The sequence below is a fragment of the Elgaria multicarinata genome, chromosome 13 (genome assembly GCF_023053635.1).
Source record: "Elgaria multicarinata webbii isolate HBS135686 ecotype San Diego chromosome 13, rElgMul1.1.pri, whole genome shotgun sequence".
Classification (NCBI taxonomy): Eukaryota; Metazoa; Chordata; class Lepidosauria; order Squamata; family Anguidae; genus Elgaria; species Elgaria multicarinata.
The window spans coordinates 32,045,430-32,058,021 of record NC_086183.1 but is presented as its reverse complement, the minus strand read 5'-3'; the positions used below and the strand labels follow the sequence as shown (position 1 = coordinate 32,058,021).

General features: G+C 47.1%; 1 long non-coding RNA gene across 1 annotated transcript; it reads right to left on the bottom strand.

The window, feature by feature from the left end:
- Positions 1–5,306: 5,306 nt before the first annotated feature.
- On the bottom strand, positions 5,307–12,541 carry LOC134407712 (uncharacterized). Its single transcript, XR_010026059.1, has 2 exons — positions 9,695–12,541; positions 5,307–9,522 (listed from the first exon to the last, which is right to left on the bottom strand). It is a non-coding gene; the product is annotated as an uncharacterized LOC134407712 (long non-coding RNA).
- Positions 12,542–12,592: the final 51 nt, after the last annotated feature.

Genomic DNA, 12,592 nt, shown 5'->3' with positions numbered 1-12,592 from the left:
TAGGTGGAGGCAATGAAAAAGTAGCACCTTATACTGATTTTAACCTCAATGTCATCTGGATGCAGCTTTCAATTGCACCACGTGGCAGCTGTTACCAGACACCAAGGTCCATGTGTTTGCAATGGATCTATCCTGCTGACTGAACAATTGTCACCATTTGAATGTTTATGGTGGAGCTCACCATGACACAGGATAAAAGCTGCCATGGGGAACAAGTTAGAGCCATCTCGAGGTGGTGGCTGGAATGGGTATGCCAGCCTTTGCCCTCTTTTTATGGCAGCATGGCTGTACATGTTCAGACCTCCTCTGGTCCAATAAGGCATATTGGTTGTAAGCAGCCAGAAGGCCTCCAGGTCTCCATCTCAGCCGTGATCTCCACTAGGTTGGCCTTATGCAAGCCACTGATTTCTGAGCTTCAATACCCGCTCACCTGGTCACCTGTGGTGAGCAAGAATGGCCTCCAGGTGACCAGAAAGAGAAGTTTTTGTAAATTGAAAGGTAATGCCATCTTTCCATTTTCAGGCTTTCAGTGAATTTGTGGGGTGGGTGGCATGCAGGAGAATAAACACTGGGGTTGAGGAGTCACTTTTGTGGATCTGCAGCTTCTATACAGAAAATATTTGGGAAATACTGACAGTTGCCAACCTTAGTGACCTCATGCTGTATTTTGTAATACAGGTAACCTTTGTAGGTAATGTCTTCTTCTCTCTTATATTGCGTGAATATTTGTTCCTCTACCCCTAGGTGGTGCTAAATGAACAGAAAATTACTCAGACTATATAGACTGGCAGCTTTGCCAGGCTGCAGTGCAGTCCTATGCATGGTTACTTTGCAAGCTTTGCTGAACACAGTGGGTCTTCCTTCTGCATAAACGTGCATGGGATCAGTCTGCATAGCTGCTTCTGTCTATCATGCTCCTCTATAACCCCTGTTTATTTCAGGCTTGTGTAGCATAGGAAAATATTTAACTCAGTAGATGATGATAGAATCATAGAATAGCAGAGTTGGAAGGGGCCTACAAGGCCATCGAGTCCAACCCCCTGCTCAATGCAGGAATCCACCCTAAAGTATCCCTGACAGAGGGTTGTCCAGCTGCCTCTTGAAGGCCTCTAGTGTGGGAGAGCCTACCACCTCCCTCTGTAACTGATTCCATTGTCATACTGCTCTAACAGTCAGGAAGTTTTTCCTGATGTCCCGCTGGAATCTGGCTTCCTTTAACTTGAGACCGTTATTCCGTGTCCTGCACTCTGGGAGGATTGAGAAGAGATCCTGGCCCTCCTCTGTGTGACAGCCTTTTAAGTATTTGAAGAATGCTCTCATGTCTCCCCTCAATCTTCTCTTCTCCAGGCTAAACATGCCCAGTTCTTTCAGTCTCACTTCATAGGGCTTTGTTTCCAGACCCCTGATCATCCTGGTTGCCCTCCTCTGAACACACTCCAGCTTGTCTGCGTCCTTCTTGTATTGTGGAGCCCAGAACTGGACACAATACTCTAGATGAGGCCTAACCAGGGCCGAATAGAGAGGAACCAGGACCTCACGTGATTTGGAAGCTATACTTCTATTAATGCAGCCCAAAATAGCATTTGCCTTTCTTGCAACCATATTGCACTGTTGGCTCATATTCAGCTTGCGATCTACAACAATTCCAAGATCCTTCTCGTTTGTAGTATTGCTGAGCCAAGTATCACTTTGAAGTTTGTTTCTGTCTTCCAGGGTATTAGCTATCCCACCCAATTTTGTGTCATCTGCAAATTTGATCAGCGTTCCCTGCACCTCCTCGTCCAAATCATTCATAAAAATGTTGAAGCGCACTGGGCCCAGGACTGAGCCCTGTGGTACCCCACTCGTTGCCTCTCCCCAGTTTGAGAAGGTTCCACTGATAAGTACTCTTTGAGTCTGATTCTGTAGCCAACTGTGAATCCACCTAATAGTTGTTCCATCTAGCCCACTTTTAGCTAGTTTGTTAATCAGAATATCATGGGGCACTTTGTCAAAAGCTTTGCTGAAGTTAAGATATATGATGTCCACAGCATTCCCACGGTCCACAAGGGAGGTTATCCCATCAAAAAATGAGATCAAATTAGTCTGACAGGTTTTGTTCCTGACAAATCCATGTTGGCTTCTAGTGATCACCGCATTGATTTCAAGGTGTTTACAGATTGACTTCTTTATAATCTGCTCCAGAATTTTCCCAGAGATGGATGTCAGACTGACCGGTCTGTAGTTCCCAGGTTCCTCCTTTTTGCCCTTTTTGAAGATAGGGACAACGTTAGCCCTCCTCCAGTCATCCAGCACCTCACCCGTCTTCCATGATTTTGCAAAGATAATAGACAAAGGTTCTGAGAGTTCTTCCGCTAGCTCCTTCATTACTCTAGGATGCAGTTCATCGGGCCCTGGAGATTTGAACTCATTCAAGGAAATTAGGTGTTCTTTGACCATTTGTTTATCAATCTCAAACTGCAATCCTGCCCCCTCAACTTCTGCTTCACTTTCTCCAGGGGGGGTCATAGACCTGCTTTTGGGAGAAGACTGAGGCAAAGTAGGAATTGAGCATTTCAGCCTTTTCTTTGTCATCTGTTATCAATTTGCCATCTTCATTAAGCAGTTGAACCACCATTTCTTTCCTCTGTCTTTTACTACTCACGTATCTGAAGAAAGCCTTTTTATTGCTTTTAGCATCCCTCGCTAATCTCAGCTCATTCACAGCTTTAGCCTTCCTGACGCCATTTCGGCACTTCTGTGCCACCTGTCTGTACTCTTCTTTTGTAGCCTGGCCTTCCTTCCACTTCCTATATGTATCCTTTTTTGTTTTCAGGTCATCTCTAAGCTTTTTGTGGAGCCGCATTGGTTTCCTCTGTTGTCTTCTAACTTTTCTCCTTGTTGGAATGGTTTATAACTGTGCCTTTAAAATTTCCTTTTTTAAATACTCCCACCCATCCTGCACTCCTTTTCTCATTAGGCTCACTTGCCACGGGACCTTACTTATCATAGTTCTGAGTTTATTAAAATCAGCTTCCCTAAAATCCAGAGTACGTGTATGGCTACACTCAACTTTTGTCTCCAAGAATTCAAGTATGACGTGGTCACTTTCCCCCAGAGTTCCCGTAACTGCCACTTTATCCACTAAGTCATCCCTATTGGTCAATATCAAGTCAAGGATTGCCGATCCTCTAGTTCCTTCCTCCACTTTCTGTAGGAGAAAGTTATCACCCATACATGTCAGGAATTTCTTGGAAGGGCCGCTTTTGGCAGAATTTGTCTCCCAACAGATATCAGGATAATTGAAGTCCCCCATCACTACTACATCACACTTCCTTGAGACACTGGCCATTGTTTCATTGTTAATTAGTGGGAAAGGAGAAGGTTGCTACTAAGATTTTCCACATCTGGCAGTCCAACAATTTGGCCTAGCCCTAGTTTGCCTATGTCCTGCATACTGGCAATTACACATGTCTCATTTGTTAAAAATAAATAATGACTTCGAACTCTTATCGTAGGGGAGGTACATAAAAGCCTGTTGCTAACCAGTGTGCCTACATACCCCTAGCCACTTCCTTTCTTTAGATCTATTGTTTTATTACGGTTCTATACCACCCAATAGCGAAGCTCCCTGCACAGTTCAGAGTAAAATATAAAATAAAATATAAAAGCTTAAAACTACAGTATAAAATAAAAATAAGGCCTAGAAACAGTTAGTAGATTTAAATTAACTAGCAGAAACGGAGAGATGAAAATGTCTTTGCAAGGTTCTTCCCCCCTTTCTTTGGCTGAGTGGCTCAATGGAAACAAAGTTGCAGGGATCCCACAGCTTTTAATAGGTGTTTTGAGGATGGAACTTCCCAACGCTTTCAGCTTTCCTCACTCCTGCCCAATAAACAGCATTAGCTCAAATTTCCTTTTCAGCTCAGCTTTTACTGATGCAAGACCTCAATCTCTCCGCCTCCACCGCACCCCAGGCACACACAAAGCCCAGCTTCTCTTTTGTCCCTGCTGTGTGAAGGTTTGATCTAGAGCTAAACAAACTGTGCTGATTCTTCATTGTTTTAATATTGACTCTTCTTCCTCTGAAGATGAATGTTTGTGAATATTCAGTGACGTCACAGAAGCTCAGCCAATGGCAGGGATAGAGAGACCTACCAATGGGCAACCAGTATGTTTTTAGCCTATTTTACATCAGTTTAGAGCATAGGTGAGTGGAAGCAGGAGAAAACACCTCCTTTGGCAGCACATGTATGCACACACTTGATGTTCATTTTGCCCTCTTGAATAAGGGGCGTGAACTCCAGCAGAACCTGCTTCAAATTGGCACAGATCAGGCTGCAGCAAAACGTCCAGTGATCCGGGTTCATACTCTTCTCCAAAAGCAGACTTGTCAATATGCCGTGTGTTAGAGAGTGAGCTAGACATTTACTCACATGTATTTTGGCCCTATCCTACCAGCAGCACTGGCTCTCATCGTCTAAGGGAACAATGTTCCTGATTATTATGGTGTTTTATCTCTCACATCAGCCTATACCCAAACAACTCTGCAACTGGTAGCTCTTGGGAGACAAAGTTTTACTTTAATTGCATGAGCAGCACACTCTATTCTACCGTGTGTGTGTGTGTGTGTGTGTGTGTGCAGACAATTCATGGATCAGAATGCAGCTTGTTCTGCTAGAATGCTGCATCTGATAAACTCCCAAAAAACTCACAAGATCTGGGCAACAGGTACACAGATGGGGAAAATTGGTTTCCATAACTAACTGCAAACACGTCCTCCCCTCATATTAATTTAACTCCACCCTGTGCTGAACTCTCTGGTTTTCCATGCCCAATATAAAGTTTACCTTCTCCCACCCCCAAAACATACAAGGGCCATGATCTTCACTAGTATGTGCTAGATTCTGAAAATGTGTCATTTCTTTTTGCAAGCTGGTGAAAACAGCAAGATTGACCTTCAACTATCATTATTTTCACAGCATGTGTGCCAGTTAGGGAGGGCTGAATTTAGTTCCAAAAGAAACCACTTAACGGGTAAGTCCATTTAAATTGGGAATTCTAAAAAAAAAGAAGGGAGGGGGAATCCGTATTGTAACAGGAGGGCCAATCTAACAACAAAAACATCTACAATTATGACATCTCCTAAAAGATACTCCTAGTTTTCCTAGGTGGGTTTATGGAAGATGAAATGTTATCCTTTGCAAACTTCTTTGATGGGGCATGTACCACAACACCCCCGTGGCTTACTTAATTGGGTCCTTTCCATTACCATCCGACGAACCTTCCACAGGGGTGGGGCGGAAAAAAGACACACAGAGGCGATATATGTTACCAGACGCATTTTATGTTTCACAACAGCGATAGATACAGACGCGGCAGGAGCCATATCTGATCCTGCCACAGAGAGGAAAAATTAACCATACACGAGGGTAGAGGAAACAATATATATAAAAATTATATATAAACAGATTCCCTAAAGCCTTTAAAGACACTGGAGCCTCCAGCAACCTGCTCCCCTTTGAAGGAGCCCTTCCCACCCACCCCCGTGTCATAGCCAGCGAGCCCTTCTAGCGATAGTCCGAGCACTGATTTGATGGCCCTTTGAAGATGGTGTGGACCTACCGGCCAAGTGGAGCTTAACCTGGAATATCATGGCCAAAGAATTGCAGATTCACCACTTTCCAATCGTTCAAGAGCAACAGGGCAGAGAGGCTCCCTATGGAAGCCGCGTCCCCCATTCCAAAGTGGTTGCTATGCAGATGCCCAGGTGTCTTTCTCACGGGGAGTCCTACTTACCGTCAAAAGGTAGGAGAAACAGGCAGGTGGAAGACGTCTGTTCAAACAAACAGCAGCCTCCTCTTGGACATTTGGGTGCCATCTCCCAGTTGAGTCGTGTCCACCTTAACGAACTACAAAAGAACCGCAGCCTCACAGTTACTCCTAAATCAAGCCAATTCTCTGGGATAGGAAGAGTAGACCATGCCACATTTACATCAATCTGATCTTACTAGATGTCGCTCTGGATTTACTCTGCTGACAACAGTACCAGTTATACCAGCCTTTCCCAATCTGGTGCTCTTGAGACCTGTTGGACTGCAATTCCCAGCATTCCCAGCTATCATAGCTGGGGTGCTGGGAGTTGCAGTCCAACACTTCTGGAGGGCATCAAGGCTTTCGAGTTTGACTCTTTGGGCACACATCTATTCATGCCTATATAACTTCCAGAGCGATTTTGGCTCCTCCGTCTTGATCTCCAGCTTTGAATATTGTTCCCATTCTATTGACAGACCCAAGTTAGTTGCGGTTTATTTCTGCAGTCCCCAATGCTGCAACTAGGATCCTATCAGAAAAACTCACTGAAGGTATTTCTTGTAGGTCCTCAGGAAAAGCATGTAGCAACCTGGGTCCAACTGACAGTTTTCCAAAACGGCCCACAGAACCTACTCTTAATTTAAGAGTAACCTAGAAGCTACTGACAGTCTCAGTCCTGGAATTCACTTCGGGGCACAGTAGGCCTCCATTTTCAGATCTGTAAGGGCAAAGTCTCGACTTATCCCAGTGGGTTTCCCCCCTCAAAGAAATTGCCTTCAGGGAATCCTCACATTGCCAAAGATCCTAGGTCCATGTTCCAAGGCGCACACCCGCTTCACGCATGGCTCTCACCGGGCCATTCGGCCTCATTGCATAAAACCGACCTTAAGTCCTATTTAAAGTAAACCCACTGAAATTGACTTCAGTTAGTCCTGACTAATTCAAGTCCACTTCAGTGGGTCTGTTCTAAGCAGGGTTTCTGTCGGATTCCCCCCAGTATCACCCAAGGTGAACTCAGTGTGATACAGAACAGGCCCAGAATACTCTGACACGTGTGTCTCGTCTAGGTGGTCAGTAGTGGCGGGCGGCGTGTCTTCCACCCACCAGTACTGAATCCACCAAGGAGTTCAGTCCCTGGCGAGGAGATACCTCAGAAGGCAGTTTGAAAGCCACGGATCCCATCATTTAGTGCTGGCTGGCATGACACACATTTGGGGGGAGGGGGCAATGTGCGTGTGTAAGCGTGGCCGGAGGAGGGAGGGTTGTGTCTCTACAGCGCGGGGGCACACTTTGCACTGCGATGTAGGCCACGTGCTCTCCTTCAAACAAGGTGGCTTCCCACCCCAGCGTTGACCACGGGAAGAAGCCTTTGTGCGGCCTAGCAACCAAGCGCCATCCACGGATAGTCTAGCAACCACTACCAGAGGGAAGGAAGGCCACGTCCTCCGTGCGGCCCAGCCACCACCACCGCTAAACGGGAGGGGCGGAGCACCGGGGCCTCTCCAGCGGCTTAGCAGCTGCCACTGGAGACGGAGTCGCGTGTGTTTTGTTGTGTAGTGTTGCCACCTTCCGCACCCTTCCACAGGATTCCCCGGCCTCTTAACAGCGGCCTGCCGGCATTCAGCAAAAAGCCCTGGCTTGGGTTGCCAAATCTAGACCCGGAAAGGGCGCCTCTGACTTTTCCCGTAAACGCCACCACTGCACAGCGCAGGTGCTCTCTTCAGGTCTATGCCTGGCAACCTGTTGATAGTCTGCCTGTCAAGCAGACTTGAAACTGCTGCTGGAAAAAGGCCGGGTAGCCTCGTAATCACCATGGCTCTGTGTGTGTGTGTGTCTGTGTGTGTGTGTGAGAGAGAGAGAGAGAGAGGAAAAAGCACCATGGTGTTTGGTATGGGTTACCAACCACCAGTAAGAGGTCACATGTGGGAGAGCTGGCTGCCACAATCCCTGTATAGGCTAGCAAACATCGCAGGCATGTGTGGGGGCGGGAGGGGGGGGGCAAGAGCACCATGGCCACAGTGTGGCCCAGAAACTACCGCTAGAGACAGAACACCACAACGTGTGTGTAGTTTAGCACCTCGTGCCAATGTTGCATGACACGTCCCCAGAGGTAGATGTGGCAGGATTAGCGGCGGCCACAATAGATGCCACTGACGAGAGAAGTTGCCCCGTAAAAACAGGAAGGGGGGGGGCGGTTTGGGGAACAGGAGTGGGGGGAGAAAGAGACACAACCCCCCGCCCTTTTTAAGAAGTAGCAGGACTGGTTAAAATTCAAAGGAGGGTGGTGGCAGTGGTCACAGCGTCAGGCTTTGCGGGCAGACGAGAAATTAAAAAGCTACACCCCTACGGTAACAACAGCAACATCAACGATAATGAAAGGGCACCATAATCATTTCACCACAGTCTCTGGAAAAGAAACGAAACGAAACCATGTTTTAAAAAATTAAAAATAAAAATTAACAGCGGGTTGGCAGGGGAAGGGAAAGCAAGACACCCCCTGTGGCTGGGAATGAAAACAACAATTATAATTATTAATAATAATAATAACAATAACAATTAAACAAAAAAAAAAAAGAGAGAGGGAGAGAGGAAGGGAGAGACGCAACATCTGTGTTCTTCACCTGGCTTGGAGTTTCTATTGTTCTGTGCGTGTTATCAAGTGCGGCTTTTGAAAAAGAGCTGCCTGAGCCGGCTGGCGACCCGTCATTGTGAGATTGCGCGTGTTTTGTGTTGGCATTGGTGCGTTTGTGTCTTTGCGTATGCGTGCGAGAGGGTGGTTCGCCGTGAGATTGCAACAGTCTGTGTTCGTAGGTCTTGGTGCCCTACGCGGGCTGCCCACCCCACTCCCCGATTTCCCTCCCCTCATCAACCCCTGCCCCAAACTCCGGGCTTTTCAAACCGAACCGCTTGGAAGTTAAGGCAAGAGCAGGACAAACATCGGGAGAGGAAGCGTGGTGGAAACGGGGAGGTAGTTGAACAGGATGCACCCAGACCCCCCCTTTCTCGTTGAAAACAAGGGAGACCCCTGAACTGGGGAGCCAGGAAAATCTGCAGCCCCATTCTCCCGTGCCACTGACAGTCGCTCGCACCAACCCAGAAGAAATCGCAGGGGTTGGGGTGAACTTCTTGGTTGTTGTGTTTTTTTTTAATTTTTTCCTTTTGGTGCTGGTGAAGTTGTCAAGGTGAAGAAGGCACAGGTGAATGGCGACCGAGGCAAAAGTGGTGCGAGGGTGGCGTTTGCCCCTCTCAGACTGCAATTCTCAATGCGGCTTGTCAGGAAATAAAAAGAGAGAGCAAGAGCAAGAGAGCTTTCTCTTCCCCTCCCCACAGACCTTGCTAGGGGAGGCGTGATACTGGCATAGCTACGTTTGTACAAGAAAGGCCTCCCTGGCTGGATTCGAAGTAGGGGCCCAAGGAAATACCTGCAAAGCTCCGTGCTCAGTCAAACTTTGTAAACGCAGCTGTCCTCCCCTGCCACTTTCTGCGCCCCCATCCCCCCCCCCGGATATCGGGCAGGATCCAAAGACCTGCAGACGGCGCTCCACCCGTGATGCACCAACGCTGCTTTTCCTCTGTGGAGCTGCTCTTATCTCCGAATGAGATAAGAGCTGTCAGCATGATCTCGGAGAACAAGAAAGGCACAGCAAGGGAAGGGGAAGGAAAGGAAAGCGTGGAGAGGAGGTTTTATCTCTCCCGGTCGTTACTGAGCTGATGAACTGGCAGTGGAGGCTGGTGGCTCCGATGTCAGTGGGGCAATGGATCTGCTCCGGCTTTCAGTCAGAACTCTAACGGAGCTATCCAAGGTGCTTTGCACCCTGGAAAGCTCCTGTAGAGTTCTGACTGAAACCTGGAGTGGGTTCACTGCCCCGCTGATATCGGAGCCACCAGCCTCCACCGGAACCTGGTACGGCCCCAGCTGAGGAAAACTGGAATTGCTCAGCCAATGATGGCCAAGCTGGCCATCCCTTCTCACATACACATAACACACACGCACGCACACACCAAAGGGAAGGGTGAGAAACACTAGCTTAGCTTACACTGTTTCCTACACTCCATTTTCTCATCCACGGGCTTTGGACAGTGAGGGGCATGGGGCGGGGGCATGCGGAAGCAGCAAGTTGCGCGGATATAAGCCTGGTTTGGGATTGGGTGTGAAAATCCCATCTTTAACTTACCAAACCTGCAAAGGTTCTGTGGTTAAAGTAATGATGCCAAAAACATCTGAATTGTGTGTTTTGTTTTGTTTCAAAACGGAAAAAAAAAAACAGATTTTTTTCTTTGTTTTTAAATGGAGACTTCTGGGGAAATTTTTTTCACCGAATGGGCTTATAGCTAGGGCTGCCCCGGCGTCCCCTTGGGGAACGTGATCCTATGATTTTAACAGTTGCATAAATAGAAGAATTACAGCCAGTGACGCTTTGCCCACCATGGGAGAAACCGCTCTGGGTGGTATTTTCTTTTCTGGGCAACAATTAAAGGCAGAGGAGCCCGTTCCTCATCAATTAGGGGCAACCCTACTATGAGCATCAACTAATACTACTGTGGTCCTTTTATATCAAAAAGACATAAAGGAGGTAAGGCAATTTAATCGTTCACCAACTTTCGCTAGTGCAGGAGTATGCAAGGTTTTGAGTTACACAGAACTCTTCCTCTTGGGCAGAATAGAAAAATAGCTCAAACATTTATTTATGAACAGGCGCCTTTTAGGGGACAATCCTATGCAGCTTTAGACAGAAAAAAGCACTATTAACTCCCAGGATGCCCGAGCCAGAATGCTTGGCTGGGGGATGCTGGAAGCTGTGGAACTTTTTCTGTCTAAAAATGCATAGGATTGTGCCCTTAGTCACTTCTGAGTGACGGGGTTTTGCAACCCCGTCCCACCAGATTTCTTCATAGTAGCTAAGGATGAGTTATCTTTCCATGCTGCTCTCATATGATGCAGCTAAGGTTGCAATCCTAGGCATGCTGACCAGGAAGTAAAGTAAACCCATTGAGTATGAGACTTTCTTCTGAGTAAACATGCATAAGATCAGGCTGCAAAGCAAGGGTTGACGGGCAAAAACCTCAATCCTGTAGACAGTTACTTTGAAGTAAGACCCATTGATTTTTATGGAACTTACTTTTAAGTAAGCAAATTTGGGATCAGGATGTAAAAACACACGAAAGAGGGAGGCCTCCTCTTCAAGTTTTCATTCCCCCCTGTTTAAGTGGAATAATTAGATCAAAATATTGCCTAAAATGCTATTTCCTAGCAACATATTTTCAGGTTGATTCCTGATCAAATTCACTTTAACTGTCATGGAGATTTGCTCAAAAACCGGGGATTTCAGTGTTCAGTTGTCCACCTTGAAGTTTTCAATAACAACAAAGTCAGCCGTTCCCTTCAAATTCAGGGAACTTGCCTTTAAGATTGTCTTTAGAAGCTTCAGATTGCAAAAATAACATTTGGGCTCTATACAATTTGCCTTCTGGTTTGGGATTTAAAAAATAATCATCACTGTCCATTGTCCAGCTTCTTGTGGCTACCATGAGGTTAGAAACTCAATTTTTTGGTTCCTCCCTAATACGAAGCCAAGACTTGTGATTTGGTATTTTAGCACAATTCTCTCAACTTTGGGGATTTAAGGAACCAAAAAGCAAACCACCCCGCCTCCCCAATTGGTGACGGAGAAGCGGGGGAGGATACCTCTCAAGAGCTGGAAATATGTCCCATGAGGGAGGAACAAGATATAATATACTATTTTAAAAATAGGTTTTTAAAAAAATATTTCAGCTCCCCTTATCTCTACAATACATTCACTTTCTCTACATTTAAAAATGTGTGGCCTTGACCCTCAGAAGCATTTAAGAGCTCTTTTGTTATAAGCGTAACTGTAAAGAGTCCTCAAATCGGGTCAAAAATACGGCCGGAGCATTTGCCTTCATCTTTCTGTGGTAAATAATAACTTGAACTATTCGGCTTTGGGCCATTTCAGAAAAAATCAGTTTGGGCTACAGAGCAAGGGCCGAAACAAGATTCTACCCTGGCCAAAACTGTTCTCTCTCAGGTTACCTGAAGAGTTCATATGCCAAAGAGGCACCTGAAGGATTCTGGGAAATCATGATTAGGAGTCTCCTGAGAGGCCGAAGTGGGCATTAACGCCCCCCTCCCAAAGTCTTATAGAACGGACCCCCCCACTCACACACTTTTCACCTCCCAAGATTGGGTGGTCCCCCAGTTACTTCAAGAATAGGTGAATTCACGCCGGAAGCTGCAAAACACAGAGAGGGCATCGAGCCCTTCTGGGTGGGCGGCAAAAGCCGAGGGCAGCCGAAAGGGCATCGCGTAATGGATTCTGCACCTCTTGTTTGGAAGGCGCGGGCTGCACCTCTGTATCTAACCCTGACCACCCCTGGGATGGAGGCCTTAATGTATCGCATTGTAGTCTCTCTCTCTTCCTTGGGGTTTTTTGACAGAACGGGCTCTGCCCCACAGAGGCTGGACTGCGTGCTTAAAATAACCCCACTTCCGGTTCTCATCTCAGGGACACTAAGAGGATATGTAAGCACCGAATTGGGGGTGGGGGCGGGGAGCGCGATACGTTCCTATGAATGCAGGCTCCTATGCTCAGGTAGGCCTTCCTCCCTCGCCGTCTCCGGAAGGGAGCGGCTGCCCAGTGAGGGGGACAGGACTGAGGTAGGAAGAGGTCTAAGGATGCCGGCGGAGGGGAGGGGGGCGAGGAAGGGGTGGGGGAGGAGGAGGAGGAGGAGGAGGGGAGGGGGCGAGGAAGGGGTGGAGGAGGAGGAGGAGGAGGAGGAG